We start from the raw sequence: 12,203 nt of genomic DNA, 5'->3' as shown, positions 1-12,203 counted from the left end.
CACAGATTTCTGACTCACAGATCATGTGATAGTAGATGCTTATTGTTTTAAGCTTCTTGGTCCGAGGCCAATTTGTTAGGCAGCAAAAGACAACGAATACAGAGCTGAAAAGATAAGTTCAGGAGAAGATCTGGACTAATTGAGTTCTTTCCTAAAAGAAACTGCTGGAAAGTTTTGACTTGAAAATTGATCAACTCAAAATAATAGAAAGTTTTGTGTGCTTAGATATAGTAGAGAAAGTGAAGATTAAGGGGAGGAAAAACGGAACATCAGAGGAAAAACTAGGTATATTAAGGATAATATTTTTAGGTTTAGGTATACCAAGAGTAATTAGCTCTCCCTCCCTCCCTCTCTCCCCCTGTCATCTGTCTGTCTCTGTCTGTCTGTCTGTCTGTCTGTGTGTGTGTCTCTCTCTCTCTTTCTCTCTCTTGCTTGAACTCAGGGCCTGGGCACTGACCCTGAGCTTTTATGCTCAAGGCTAGCTTCTATAACTTGAGCCATAGCTCCACTTCTGGCTTTTGGGGGGGTTAGTTTATTGGAGATAAGAGCCTCATGGACTTTCCTGCCCAGGCTGGCTTTGAACAGTAATCCTCAAAGCTCAGACTCCTGACTAGCTAGGATTACAGATGTGAACCACCCATGATTGGCTAATCAGTTTATTCCCAAACACATATGTACCCATGATTTGAATTTATGAGATAATAAGCCTGAGGAATGAGAAATGATTCACTTAAAGCATAATTTTATCTATCCAGATGTTGCAATTATCGTGTCCCACATTTGAGTTGTTTTGACACAATATATTGCCTTCTGTTCTGGGTCACTCTTGTCTAATGTCAGAGTGTCGTGGCAATTTGCCCTGCAGGCTGTGTGGATTCATTGTTATAATTCCAGTTAGTCTTCAGTTCACTAGGTTAATTTATGTAAATCCTAAACATATATTCCTAAGGAATATGTAAAGAATAAACATTTATACCTAAACCTTCCCATAGTTTTGATATAACAATAAAATCCTGTTGTAGGGCTATGGATATAGGGAGGCAAAGGAAAGAACATGGGTAAAAATAGTAAAGAAAAGTAGGCTCTGGTGGCTTATGCCTATAATCCCACCTTCTCAGGAGGCTGAGATCTGAGGATGGAAGTTCGAAGGCAGTCTGGGCAGGAATTTCCATGAGGTTCTTATCTCCACTGAACTAACCCTAAAAAGCTAGAAGTAGAGCTGTGGCTCACATGGCAGAGCACTAGCCTAGAGCAAAAGAAGCTCAGGGACAGCACCCAGGCCCTGTGTTCAAGCCCCAGGACTAGCACAAAAATGAACTAATGATGCCCAATATGGTTCTGGGTGTGCCTCAGTGGTAGGGTGCTTGCCTAGCATGCCTAAGCATGGGTTCAGTCCTCAATATGACCAAAATAAAAGAGGACTTGGTGACTGAATGGGCTCAAACAAGTGTGTGAGGAGAGTCACAGAAAAGTTACAGATGATGTGTTTTGATCTTGAGAGAAAACATGTAATTCTGAAAGTAGAGTATTTAAAATAACTTGGATTTTAAAGTTTCGTATATTTCCTGATATTTAAATGGATAAGTTAAAGTGCTTAAAAACTTAGGGACTAAGTCTTTATTACTTGCTCTATGAGGGCTTAAACATGGGACACCAATGAGGGATGAAACAATAAGAATAGAAAATGTAATGCCATAGGTTTAATTGCCTGTGAAAGCCCTGTACACTTCGGCTCTGTGTGTTCTCACAGTGGACCTGGAGGAAAAAGTGACAGTTCCATGATTTGGGCACATGTAAGGCAAAACTAGTAAAAACAAACTGTGCTTCCCTTGGATCTTCCTAAGGGTACACATCTCGGAATTTCCTTTTGACTAATATTGTACTGCATTGAAGTGAAAATGATAGGAGAAAGAAGAGTAGGAGGATTCAGAAGTTAGGGAAATGTGCAGAGATGGAACAGTCAGAGAAGCAAGATAGTAAGAGAATGTACTGTAAGATGGTAGAAGGAGGAAGGGAGGAGAGAAGAGAATGAGAATGCACCTTTATTTATTAAAGCTTCAGAGTGACACAGAACCATCAATGACAGAAGTAGTAATAAATCACTGGGTTTGTCATTAGTTGATCATCAGTGACCTTCAGGTTTCCTTGTCAATCATGATGGGGAAGATAAAAAGCAGGATTGCAAGATATCTAAGCGTTACCTGTGGAGATGAAATGGAGTCAGTAGAATTGAAGTTATTGTTTAAACTCCAGTATCACTACAGCAGTTCATGCCTGTCTAAAAAATGGAACACCAAAGTAGTGATCTCCTTCTAACCTAAAACAGGGCAGAAATAATAGCTATTAATGTAGTCTTAAGGACAAACTGCTGAAATAGATTTGTGCCACCCATTTGAGCCCATTTTCTTTTTTTTAATTTTAAAATGATTTTATTGATTGATTGATATAGTAAAATTATAGATCATCAGGACTGCCCCAAGACTTGGGTGTTGCCTGCCAGGCCGCTGGAGGGCTCACAGGTGCCAAGAATAAACCAGCAGATGTTAGGCCCCTGGAAGGTTCACAGGTGCTGGGAATAAACCACCTTCCTATCGGGAAATACCACCTGCATCAGCGTAGAAGCACGAGCCTGAGACCAACTGGAACCACCCAGACTTGCACAACAAGCCACGTGCTCACTACCATCACTGACCAAACTGCCTTTTGCCCCTGCCATATAAACCCTGCCTGAGCCTGAGCCAGGCCCAGGCGCCACCTCTCTGATCCCGACCAGAGAGGCACCTGGGAGCATACCCCAATAAACTCTCCTTCACCTCTACTTCTGTCCACGTGCTCTCTCCTTGCCTAGAACCTTTCAGTGTCTGACTGTCCAGGCAAAGCAGAAGGGCCAGGGAGACCCTCTAGTGCAACGACTAGAGCCAAAGGCTATAGAATTGGCACTTTATGTGGCAATAACAGAAATCAGTACAGATCTGGGCTTTCTGACTTGGCCCTGTGGCTCTCAGTGCCGTGAGCTCATTTTCTTACAGTGCTGTCTAGTAAAAAAGTCCCAGTGGTTGGTGTGTAATTGCCATTTGTGACCTTTGTTTTGGACATTGGTAGAGTTTAAAAGCTTTTCTTACTAAACCTGCCGCATCTCAATTTTGATAGAGCTTTTTACTCTAATACTCAGACATTGAATTCAAGGCATTAGCATTCTCATGGTACCATTCTATAATCAGAATAATTGAGGTGAACTTAGACATAAGGATTATATCAGCAGTAGTATTATCATATAAGCAATAGTATTACCATCATTATTAAAATGATAGAAGATATTCATTTATTAAAATAATGTTTATTAAAATAATTAAAACAGCTGCTAGACTTAAAAGGCCTCTAGAGAAGTCTGTTGTAGTTGATTCAATTAAGAAAAGTATGTGCAGCAGTAGTTAATAGAGATTGGTGTATGTTTTAGCAGTACTGTGCTTCATCATTTGTGTTGGCATTATTTGTAGCTTTGCTTAATTTTGCACATATTTTCCCAGTTTAGTTTTAGAAATATTGATTTACTATTTTCAAGTAAATTACTCAGTGCCAAGTAGCCACTATGAAAAATTCTTCCTGTCTCATTTTCATGCTTCAAAATATTTTTTTCACAGTAGATATTCTTTCTTATATGTAAGGAAAGGAAACTAAAACTGAGTGGTGAATTAGCTTTTTCACCAAGCATATGTGTACCAAGGATTTTAATCTATGAGAGGGGCTCCACCATTAGAAGATAAGCTCAGAAAATGAAACTGATTTACTTAGTAAAGCATAATTTTTTTCTGCACAGATGTTGTAAGTATCATGTCTCAGAGTTGCATTGGGGTTGTTTTGAAGCAACGTTGCTTTCTGTTTTGGATTACTCTTGTCCATCTTTAGCACCAGCTCATGGCAGTTTGCTGTATATGAATCAATCTTGTCTTTGTGGCTTTGTTACCATAATTCCAGTTAGCTTTAAGATAAGTAAATTAATTTATGTAAGGATTAAACTCTTGTTTTGGACTTTGGATTTTTAATATAGACCAGTGATGTCACTCGCTCTGTGGTTTTTCAATGACTTTCTCTCCCTCATTTGGCCCTCATTACCTATGAGTACACATGGCTGATAAGATGTACCCCTTTTTTCAGGAGAGGAACCCGATTTCCTCAGTGGCTTTTAAACACATTTACCTAAAAAGAATGGGATATTGTAAGGATAAGTGGTTTTAGTACAATTCCTACAGTATCTCTTATGACTTGAATAACTAGGGGTTTACTCTTAGATTATGATTTGACATAGGTAAACATTGTCATCACACAGGGTACTTGAAGAAATAACTACATTATGAAAAGTTTGTGTTTTTTCCCTTCCTTGTCCTTGAGGATTAGCACACCATTTCTTTGAACCCTAATCATATCTGAGAGGTTTGTACAACATTTTGCCAACAGCTGTAGGTTTTGTGTTAGTGTAGAGGGTTGGTGATGTCTTAAAAGAACCATCCTAGAACTCTGCTTAGTTAAGAATGTGTGGGTATTTACCTCTCCCTCACTCTTAACCTGACTATACCATGTGACATTAGCTTTGGAAAATGTCACAACATCTAGTAGGCTTGTTTGTTTGTCATAGATGTAATGCAAAATAATGCCAAACAAGAAAAAGTTGTCTGGTTTCCAACATTTAGAAAACAGGTCTTTTATTGTCAGGTCGCATTTCCTGAGCACCTACCAAGTGAGGCCAGTTTGCTGGGCTCTGGGGGTCAGGGCTTCAACCCCCTCATACTCAAAAGCGGGCTGTGTGGTCTGAACACTGGGGCCAAGGGCGTCAAGTTTCAGCTTTTATATAGCATAGGAGACTTCTCAAAATACAATTCAAAACAAGGATCCTTTTTCACCACCTCTATGGTAACTTTAGATTTTCTTTTTTTTTTTTTGGCAAAGGTGACTTTTAATCACTAAAATATTTCTAAGATAAAGAATGAAGTCTATTGACACTTGTCAAAATGATCAAATGAAAGCAACACAAATGTTTAACCCTGAATTCTCCCTTGCACTTTTTGGTAAGTCCCCCCCCTTTTATTTTTGATAAGTCCTGTCTTATGCATGCGCGTGTGCACGCACACACACACACATTTTGTTAGTAGAGCATATATAAAATTTACACTACCTTCTTTATGTCAATGCCCTGATATTAAACAAAGATGAACTGTGTGGCTATGCTTCCCTTTCTTAAAAAACTATGTATGTACAGAATTGTTTTGTAGCTGCCTTGCTATTTCAAAGTGGTGCCCAACTCCAGGCCTGCAGACTGCTGACACACAATTAATCTCACAAGTTTATGAATGCCAAAGCATGGAGCAAAATGAAAACAACTGGGGGAATGTTTAAGGGAAATAATTGGACTGTATCCAGATGTGCATGTGTAAAACATCACCCTTTAACTCCTCCCCCATATCCTGTCTGAAGACAGGAGCTTTTTTTTTTTTCTTCAAAAATAAACTGGGGTTATTTGAACGAAGTTGTGGTCTCTGACTGAAACCGAATAAGCAAATCCAGTCCAGTCATAATTGTGTATGTTCTTGGTGCCTTTGTTTCTTCATTAACTCCTTGGGTGCTGATGAATCAAGCTGCCTTAGGGCTGTTCTTGGTGGCTATTGTCCGAAGTTGAAGCATACCAATTCACCATAGTATGTATGAGTTTGTAAGACTAAGTGTTGATTTCCTTGAGTTCTGGGTTGTCATAAACTATAACTTTTTGTTATTAGAAATAGGCAGTGTTAAATTTTTTTCACAGAGGAGACGTTCATGTAGGAGAACAATGTGAAGAGAAGGAAAAAAATGTGAGAGTGTTTTGTGGATTTGTTTTTCATAGTCACAGGCCAGCCAAAGGAACTAGAGAGGTGGGAGAAAAGAGATTACTCCTTAAGATGTTTCTCACTAGCAAAAGAAGAGAATGGAAGTAAACATATGACCTTGGAATCACTGGCTCAAAGACACTATAGACAGCACTTCTGTAAATAAAAATGTTAGCAGGTTGGTGTCCAGCCACCTATCGTGCCAGAGGAGACTTTATTCCCTCTATATTCCAAGAAATATATCCTCAAAAACAAGATAACTAAATCCCACAATAAATCCAGCTAATTTTGGTTAAAGGCATTTTTTTTTGCTATAGACTTGATTTCTCTTGTGCTATATCAGAACAAAAATAAAGATGAACTTAAGGGACAATAAGCCTGCCCAAAGTACTGACCTAGCCAGCCTGCCCCATTGCAATTAGACTTATGAACTTCATTGGCCCTGAGGACTAAGAATGCATTTCTGTTTTTATTCAGAGACAGAAAATGAAAAGTAGAAAATTTTGAGTGTCCCATCTTTCATGATACTTGAAGATTTTTAAGGACTCCAATATTCAGAGTTCCTACAGTTGGCAGCATAATTCTGTGATGAAAATTTAGTATTAGAAGAGTGTCAGCACTATATTTTGAGGATAAGAACTATTAGTCCAATTGTGGTTACTTACTTAATTTAAAGATTATTTTAATGTCATAATTACAGAATACAATTTCTATCAAAAAATGAATTAATCCATTTACTGAGATACTTTGCCAAGAACTGATCAAATGGGATTTATTTTTCAAAAACCAAGTGAACTGGTTGGAGAAAGGAATTGTTCTATGTCTGGTGGCAAGAATGAGGAAAGTAATGAACCCAAAAGCAGATGAGAAGATGGCTTGTTCACACACACACACACACACACACACACACACCACACACTATAGTGCCTATTATTATTCTCTGTGTAATCTCCACAGTGTACCTAGCACAGATACAGTTGAATTAGTTAGTTTCAGTATCAAGCACAAATAATTTCTGGGAAAGTTAAACAATGCTTGTTTTATACACTTATGAATGTATAATTTCTTGGTGTTGAAAATATTCTACATTATGCAGAATTCTTTAAAAACAAACAGTAAGTTGGCTTAGTGGTAGAGCACTTACTTGCCTAGCATGCATTAAGCCCTGGGTTAGATTCCTCAGTATCACATAAACAGAAAAAAATGGAAATGGGACTGTGGCTCAAGTGGTAGAATGCTAGCAAGAGAAGCTCAGGGACATTGCCCAAGCCCTGAGTTCAAGCCCCAAGACTGGCAAAATTAACAAATCAAAGCCAGTAAGTTTATATTAACTTTTGAGGCCATCAGTAAGACTTTGGCCAATACTTAGAATTATTTCTGTAGCAGTTTCAGGAAAATACAATGACTGACTCTCAAACTCCAACCATAGGTGAAATATGGACTTTTTTTTTTTGTAAGGGATATGTGTGTGATCTGGCGCATGATCAAATGTCAGTCACATACAATTATTGCCAATTATTTGGCAAGGATGTTGAAATATTTTCTTGCTGGAGAATCAGCAGTGTGCAGGAATTACTAGTACTGGAAACAACAGTCACCGAAAGAACAGTGAAATCTGAGATATCTGCTCAGTTGTATCACTTCATAATCACTTCATTTTGAATTAACTGCTATGCTTTAATTTCCTCTATTTAAAATAGAACCTGTCTCTACCCTACTCACCGGAACAGTCTGAAGGTCATTATGCTTATAGTTGCATCCTCCATCTGTTGTACATAGTATTTCTTATCCATCCCCACTGCTCTCCCAGATTAGCTACTGCTCCAGTCTTTTGCATTCAAGAAAAATGTTCAACGTGTTGTTGTAGGAGACAGAGAAGTAGGAGTAATTGGTCATTCCTTCATTTCAAACATTGCAATCCATTCCCAAGTCTTGATCATCCTATCTTCAAATGCACTGAAGGCCTGCCCTCTTCAGGGCCAGCAGCCTGGTGGAGGCAGTCTTCAGTGCCCCGGCAGTGTGCCTCCCTCCCCTCAGCTCTTTCCCTCTGGGCCTTCTCCTGTGTAGTCCCAGGGCAGTGTTTTGTAGGTAAGTCAGATTTTAATACTCTCCAGCTTAAACTGTTAGTAGCCAGAGTTTCATTTAGGATATAATGTGAAGTCATTAAGCTGACTCCCATGATCTGGTGGTCTTTTCCCACCATTCCTTCGAGGGGAGCTCTTTCTCACTCTAGGCCTATATCTGTCAGTGAGAAGATGCAACAGAAATGTAATATTTTATCCAAGAAGTTTTCCTGAGTTCTCCTTCTAGTTCCTCTAGTGTATTCCCTCGTGACACTTCTTACTTTTCCTTGAATCGTTCATTCCAATATATAACTATCTATTTATTTGGGTATACATTCCCTACTGTAAGACTTAGGAGGCCAGGAGCTTTACTCTCTTGTTCACTGCTTACTCCAGGGAGGCAAACATATTGCTAGGCATGCAAATGTTTCTTGAATGGCACTAGGCCAAATCCTGGGAATGCAAAGCTAATTTTTACCTGAGTCCCCCTGGTCTCCGTGAGCTCAGTCAGCGAATGAGAAAGAAATGTGAACAAATGTTACTTGGAATCATTGTATAGCTCAGAGAAACTTGGGGAAAAAAGCAACTCTTAAGATTAAAGAAAATAATTTAGATAACCTCCCCAAAAAGGTCATACAAAAAGAATACAATGACAAGACTTAATTGGCAGGGAAATGAAAACCTAAGTACATTATTACTAATGGTATAGACAGAAACTTGGTTATATCTTTGTAGTAGAACGAGCCATTGAATCAGAAAACTTCCTAGGTTGTAGTAAGATTTTTTTTCTGTTTTCTTTTTTTTAATGTATATTTTGTGGGAGTATCTCAGCGTATATTAAATGTCTACTTAGATGGTTCTGTCTCATAAGAGAGACAACACATCCTCCCTAGTGACAGTAGCACTCACTCCCAGAATCCTTATAAAGCATGCAGAGAATGCTGAGTGAAAGAAAGGTATTGACAGCTAAGACAGACGTGGAGAAAGTGAGAAAATAGTAGAGGGAAAGTATCATTTCTTCCAATACCAAACAGACAAATGTCACCAGATCTGTAGTATCTTTTCTTTTTCTTTCTTTCTTTTATTTTTTTCTTCATTAGTCATGGGGCTTGAACTCAGGGTCTGGGAGCTGTCCCTCAGCTTTTATGCTCAAGGCTAGCTCTCTACCACTTTGAACCACAGTGCCACTTCCAATTTCCTAGTGGTTAATTGGAGATAAGAGTCTCATGGACTCTCTTACTCAGGCTTTGCTTCAAACCATGATCTTCAGATCTCAGCCTCCTGAGTAGCTAGGATTACAGGCAAGGGAAGACTTGAAAGATGATCACACATAAACAATCCCAAGCATACTGATATGACATTTAGATATGTAGTCCCATCTAGCATCAGCCTATCTGAGTTATTAAATGAAGAAAATTGTTTAAATTAAACAAATTCAGTAAATAGATTTCAGACCATGTAAATTATACAATTTTTCTAAGATATATGGCATAAAATAAAACACATCTGCAGAGGTACAAAGTTGGGAAGTGGGTAATTGGAAAAAAAACACCAAGGAGTTAGAATTAATTTTGTTGAGAAGATGAGAAATGTTCATTTTTGATCAGCCTTTATATTCAGCAACGATAGGGAGAGAGCATGAGCAGACCCCAGAATATTTCCCAAGGATGAGGAATGAGGCCTCACTTCCTCCCTATTTTTTTACATTGTTTCTGTTGGATATTGCTCTCTTCATGTTGTCTATTTAAAACTATTCCATCTTCTTTGAGATGAAAACTAGGAAGTGAGAATGGAGGAGAAATCACCCTTGAATTTATTGAGTATTTGGATCTGGGTCCTTGACTTAATGTGTGCATCTTCCCTGCTGTCTTAGGTTTTCCAATATTGTACATATACAGAATCCAAACCTCTGAAGGGCTTCCTACCTTGTCTGACTCACTCTTATAGGTGAGTGAACTGTGGAGCTGAGATCTGATCCCTCAACTGGTCTTCCGGCACACTCCAGAATTTGTAGGTAGTTTATCCATGAGATACTTGGCTCTGAACAGAGCAGCAAAGCAGCAGAGAATGTTAAGTGCCTGGAGTAAAGGCAGAGATGACAAAGGGTGGACAGAGAGCAGAAAGAAGAGACTAGCAAGCCTTGTTAGGCTGTGTTCTTCTTAGTTCAAGGGTCTGTTAAACTCAGAAACTTTGAGGGACTCTGGGTACCAAAGCTAGCCCCTTCTGTGTGGGAATACCTCAAACTGTTGAGACTACTTAAGTTTCCTGTTTGCATTTGTTCCCATTTTACACTCACACTGTGAAGCAAAATTGAAATTAACAGGAAAAAGTGGAGAGCTCAAAGAGAAATGAAAACTCCATTTTGAAAGCATTGGATTGTGGTTTGAAACTTTCAGCTCTCTATTGGAAACCAAAGTATGTATGTTTTGTAAGAGTTTCACCTAATTCCTTCTATGTGCTTGGTGGAGGAAAGGCTGATAGAAGAACTGGATTCCAAAAGGTCTCTAAGGGAAGTAAGGTCACACTGAATTCACAATTATATAGCAACCTGGCCCAAACAAAGTGTTTTTAATGTGTTTGTGCGCTTAGGAGGACTCATTCTTTGAGAATTCTGTAATTGTTTAGCCATTTTCATGAGGTTCTATTGTAAATACATTACAGGCATGGCTTCATAGCTAGATAAGGAAGACAGTGAAATAATTCAATCAAGTTAACTAAGTTGATTTTTACAGCTGGTTTTGAAAATGGAAATAAAATAATTTGGAAGAGTTTATTGATTAGTTCCACTATAATAATAAGCTTGTAGAAATGTTTTAGGAGCTATATTTTGATTTTTTTTTGGTTCTGAGGAATTTGACCTATCCTTAAATAAAAATTGTTCTTCAATTCCAAGCAGACTTACTATAAACAGTTGTTAAATTTTACATCATTTTATGATGTTAGGCTCTGCTTAGTAAAACTCATTTGCAAAACAAAAAGGAAAAAAAAAAAGAAAAGTGAAAAGCAAAAAACTAAATGCTGTTAAGCAGTAATTACAATAAAAATAAGGATAAGCAGAAATGTCATTTAAATTCACTTTCTGGGGAGACATTCCAGAGTTTGGGGGATGAGAGAGTGTCTCTTGGGTGTTTGGGTCCAAAAGGGAGTAGTGACTGTAGACTTTTGAAGTTGTTTTTGCTTACAACCAACTTTACCTCAAAGTGCAGAGTGCATAAGAGTTAATTTAAATGTCGGTTACAAATTCCAAGAAATGTGGAGATATAAACCAGAAAGACAACATGACCTAGAGAGCTGGGCAAGGGTTTGGGAATGTAGACTTTGTTGTTGACCCTGTGTCAGACTTAAAAAAAACACACACACAAAAGATGCTTGTGATAAAATACAGTTTCTATTTTCCTGAACACTGTAAAGTAATACCAAGGGTAGAAAGAAACAGATTTCATCTTTTTTTTTTATTTGGGAGGGGGAAGGAATAATATAGATGGACAATGTGCCCTACGTTTTATCTTGTAGATAACATATGGAATTAGTACAAAATTTAGACATTTTAGAGAGAGGTCTGGGATGCAGGCATCTGCCTTATTATTATTTTTTTTTACTTTGAAAAATTTTTTTTGTTGGTCTTGAGGCTTGAACTCTGGGCCTGGGTAGTGTCCCTGAGCCCATTTTGCTCAAGGCTAGCCCACTACCACTTGAGCAAAAGCACTACTTTCTGCTTTTTCTTGGGGCTAAAAGAAGAGTCTCACAGACTTTCCTGCCTGGGCTAGCTAGAACCATGATCCTCAGATCTCAGCCTCCTGAGTAGCTAGGATTGTAGGTATGAGCCACCTGCGCCCACCTCATCTGCCACTTTTGATCTCACAGTTTCTACCTCTTGCTGCTCTAAGTCATTTTTTTTAACCAGGACTAATCCAGCCAAAGGAATCAGAATCAATTCTTGAACAAATTTTAGAGGGTATGTCTAGCCAACACCCTCCTCCCCAAGTGTACCCCATTTTATACCTGTGGTTCTGAAACTTTTTCGAGTCATATACCCACTAAACCACCATAAGATTGAGGATTCTTTTCCTCAGAGAATCACACATGTTTGCAAAATGATTTTCGAAGATTGTTGGGTCCTCAAGACCTCATGAATTATGGCTGTGAACCACGATTCCACAGGGTTTATGTCTCTCAGATCTGACAATAACAGCATCCAGAATGTCTCCTCTAAGGGAGAAACTTTTCCCATTGGCCACATCCCCCTGATTGTGAGAGGAAACATCAGTACAGAATAATGTGA

At 38.6% G+C, this 12,203-nt stretch overlaps 1 protein-coding gene and 1 long non-coding RNA gene across 11 annotated transcripts in view; both read left to right on the top strand.

Annotated features, from left to right (window-relative positions):
* Positions 1-12,203, top strand: part of Dnm3 (dynamin 3) — a 492,945-nt gene that overhangs the window by 283,725 nt on the left and 197,017 nt on the right. The gene's annotated exons all lie outside the window — the stretch shown is intronic.
* The window catches only part of LOC125360267, a 28,312-nt gene continuing 20,506 nt past the window's right edge, over positions 4,398-12,203 (top strand). The window contains exon 1 of the long non-coding RNA XR_007212673.1: positions 4,398-6,781. This is a non-coding gene — a long non-coding RNA (uncharacterized LOC125360267). The remainder of the gene's footprint in view (positions 6,782-12,203) is intronic.

Source organism: Perognathus longimembris, chromosome 11 (genome assembly GCF_023159225.1).
Source record: "Perognathus longimembris pacificus isolate PPM17 chromosome 11, ASM2315922v1, whole genome shotgun sequence".
NCBI classification, from domain to species: Eukaryota; Metazoa; Chordata; class Mammalia; order Rodentia; family Heteromyidae; genus Perognathus; species Perognathus longimembris.
The sequence above is the reverse complement of the archived record's forward strand: the minus strand, read 5'-3'. Positions and strand labels throughout refer to the sequence as shown.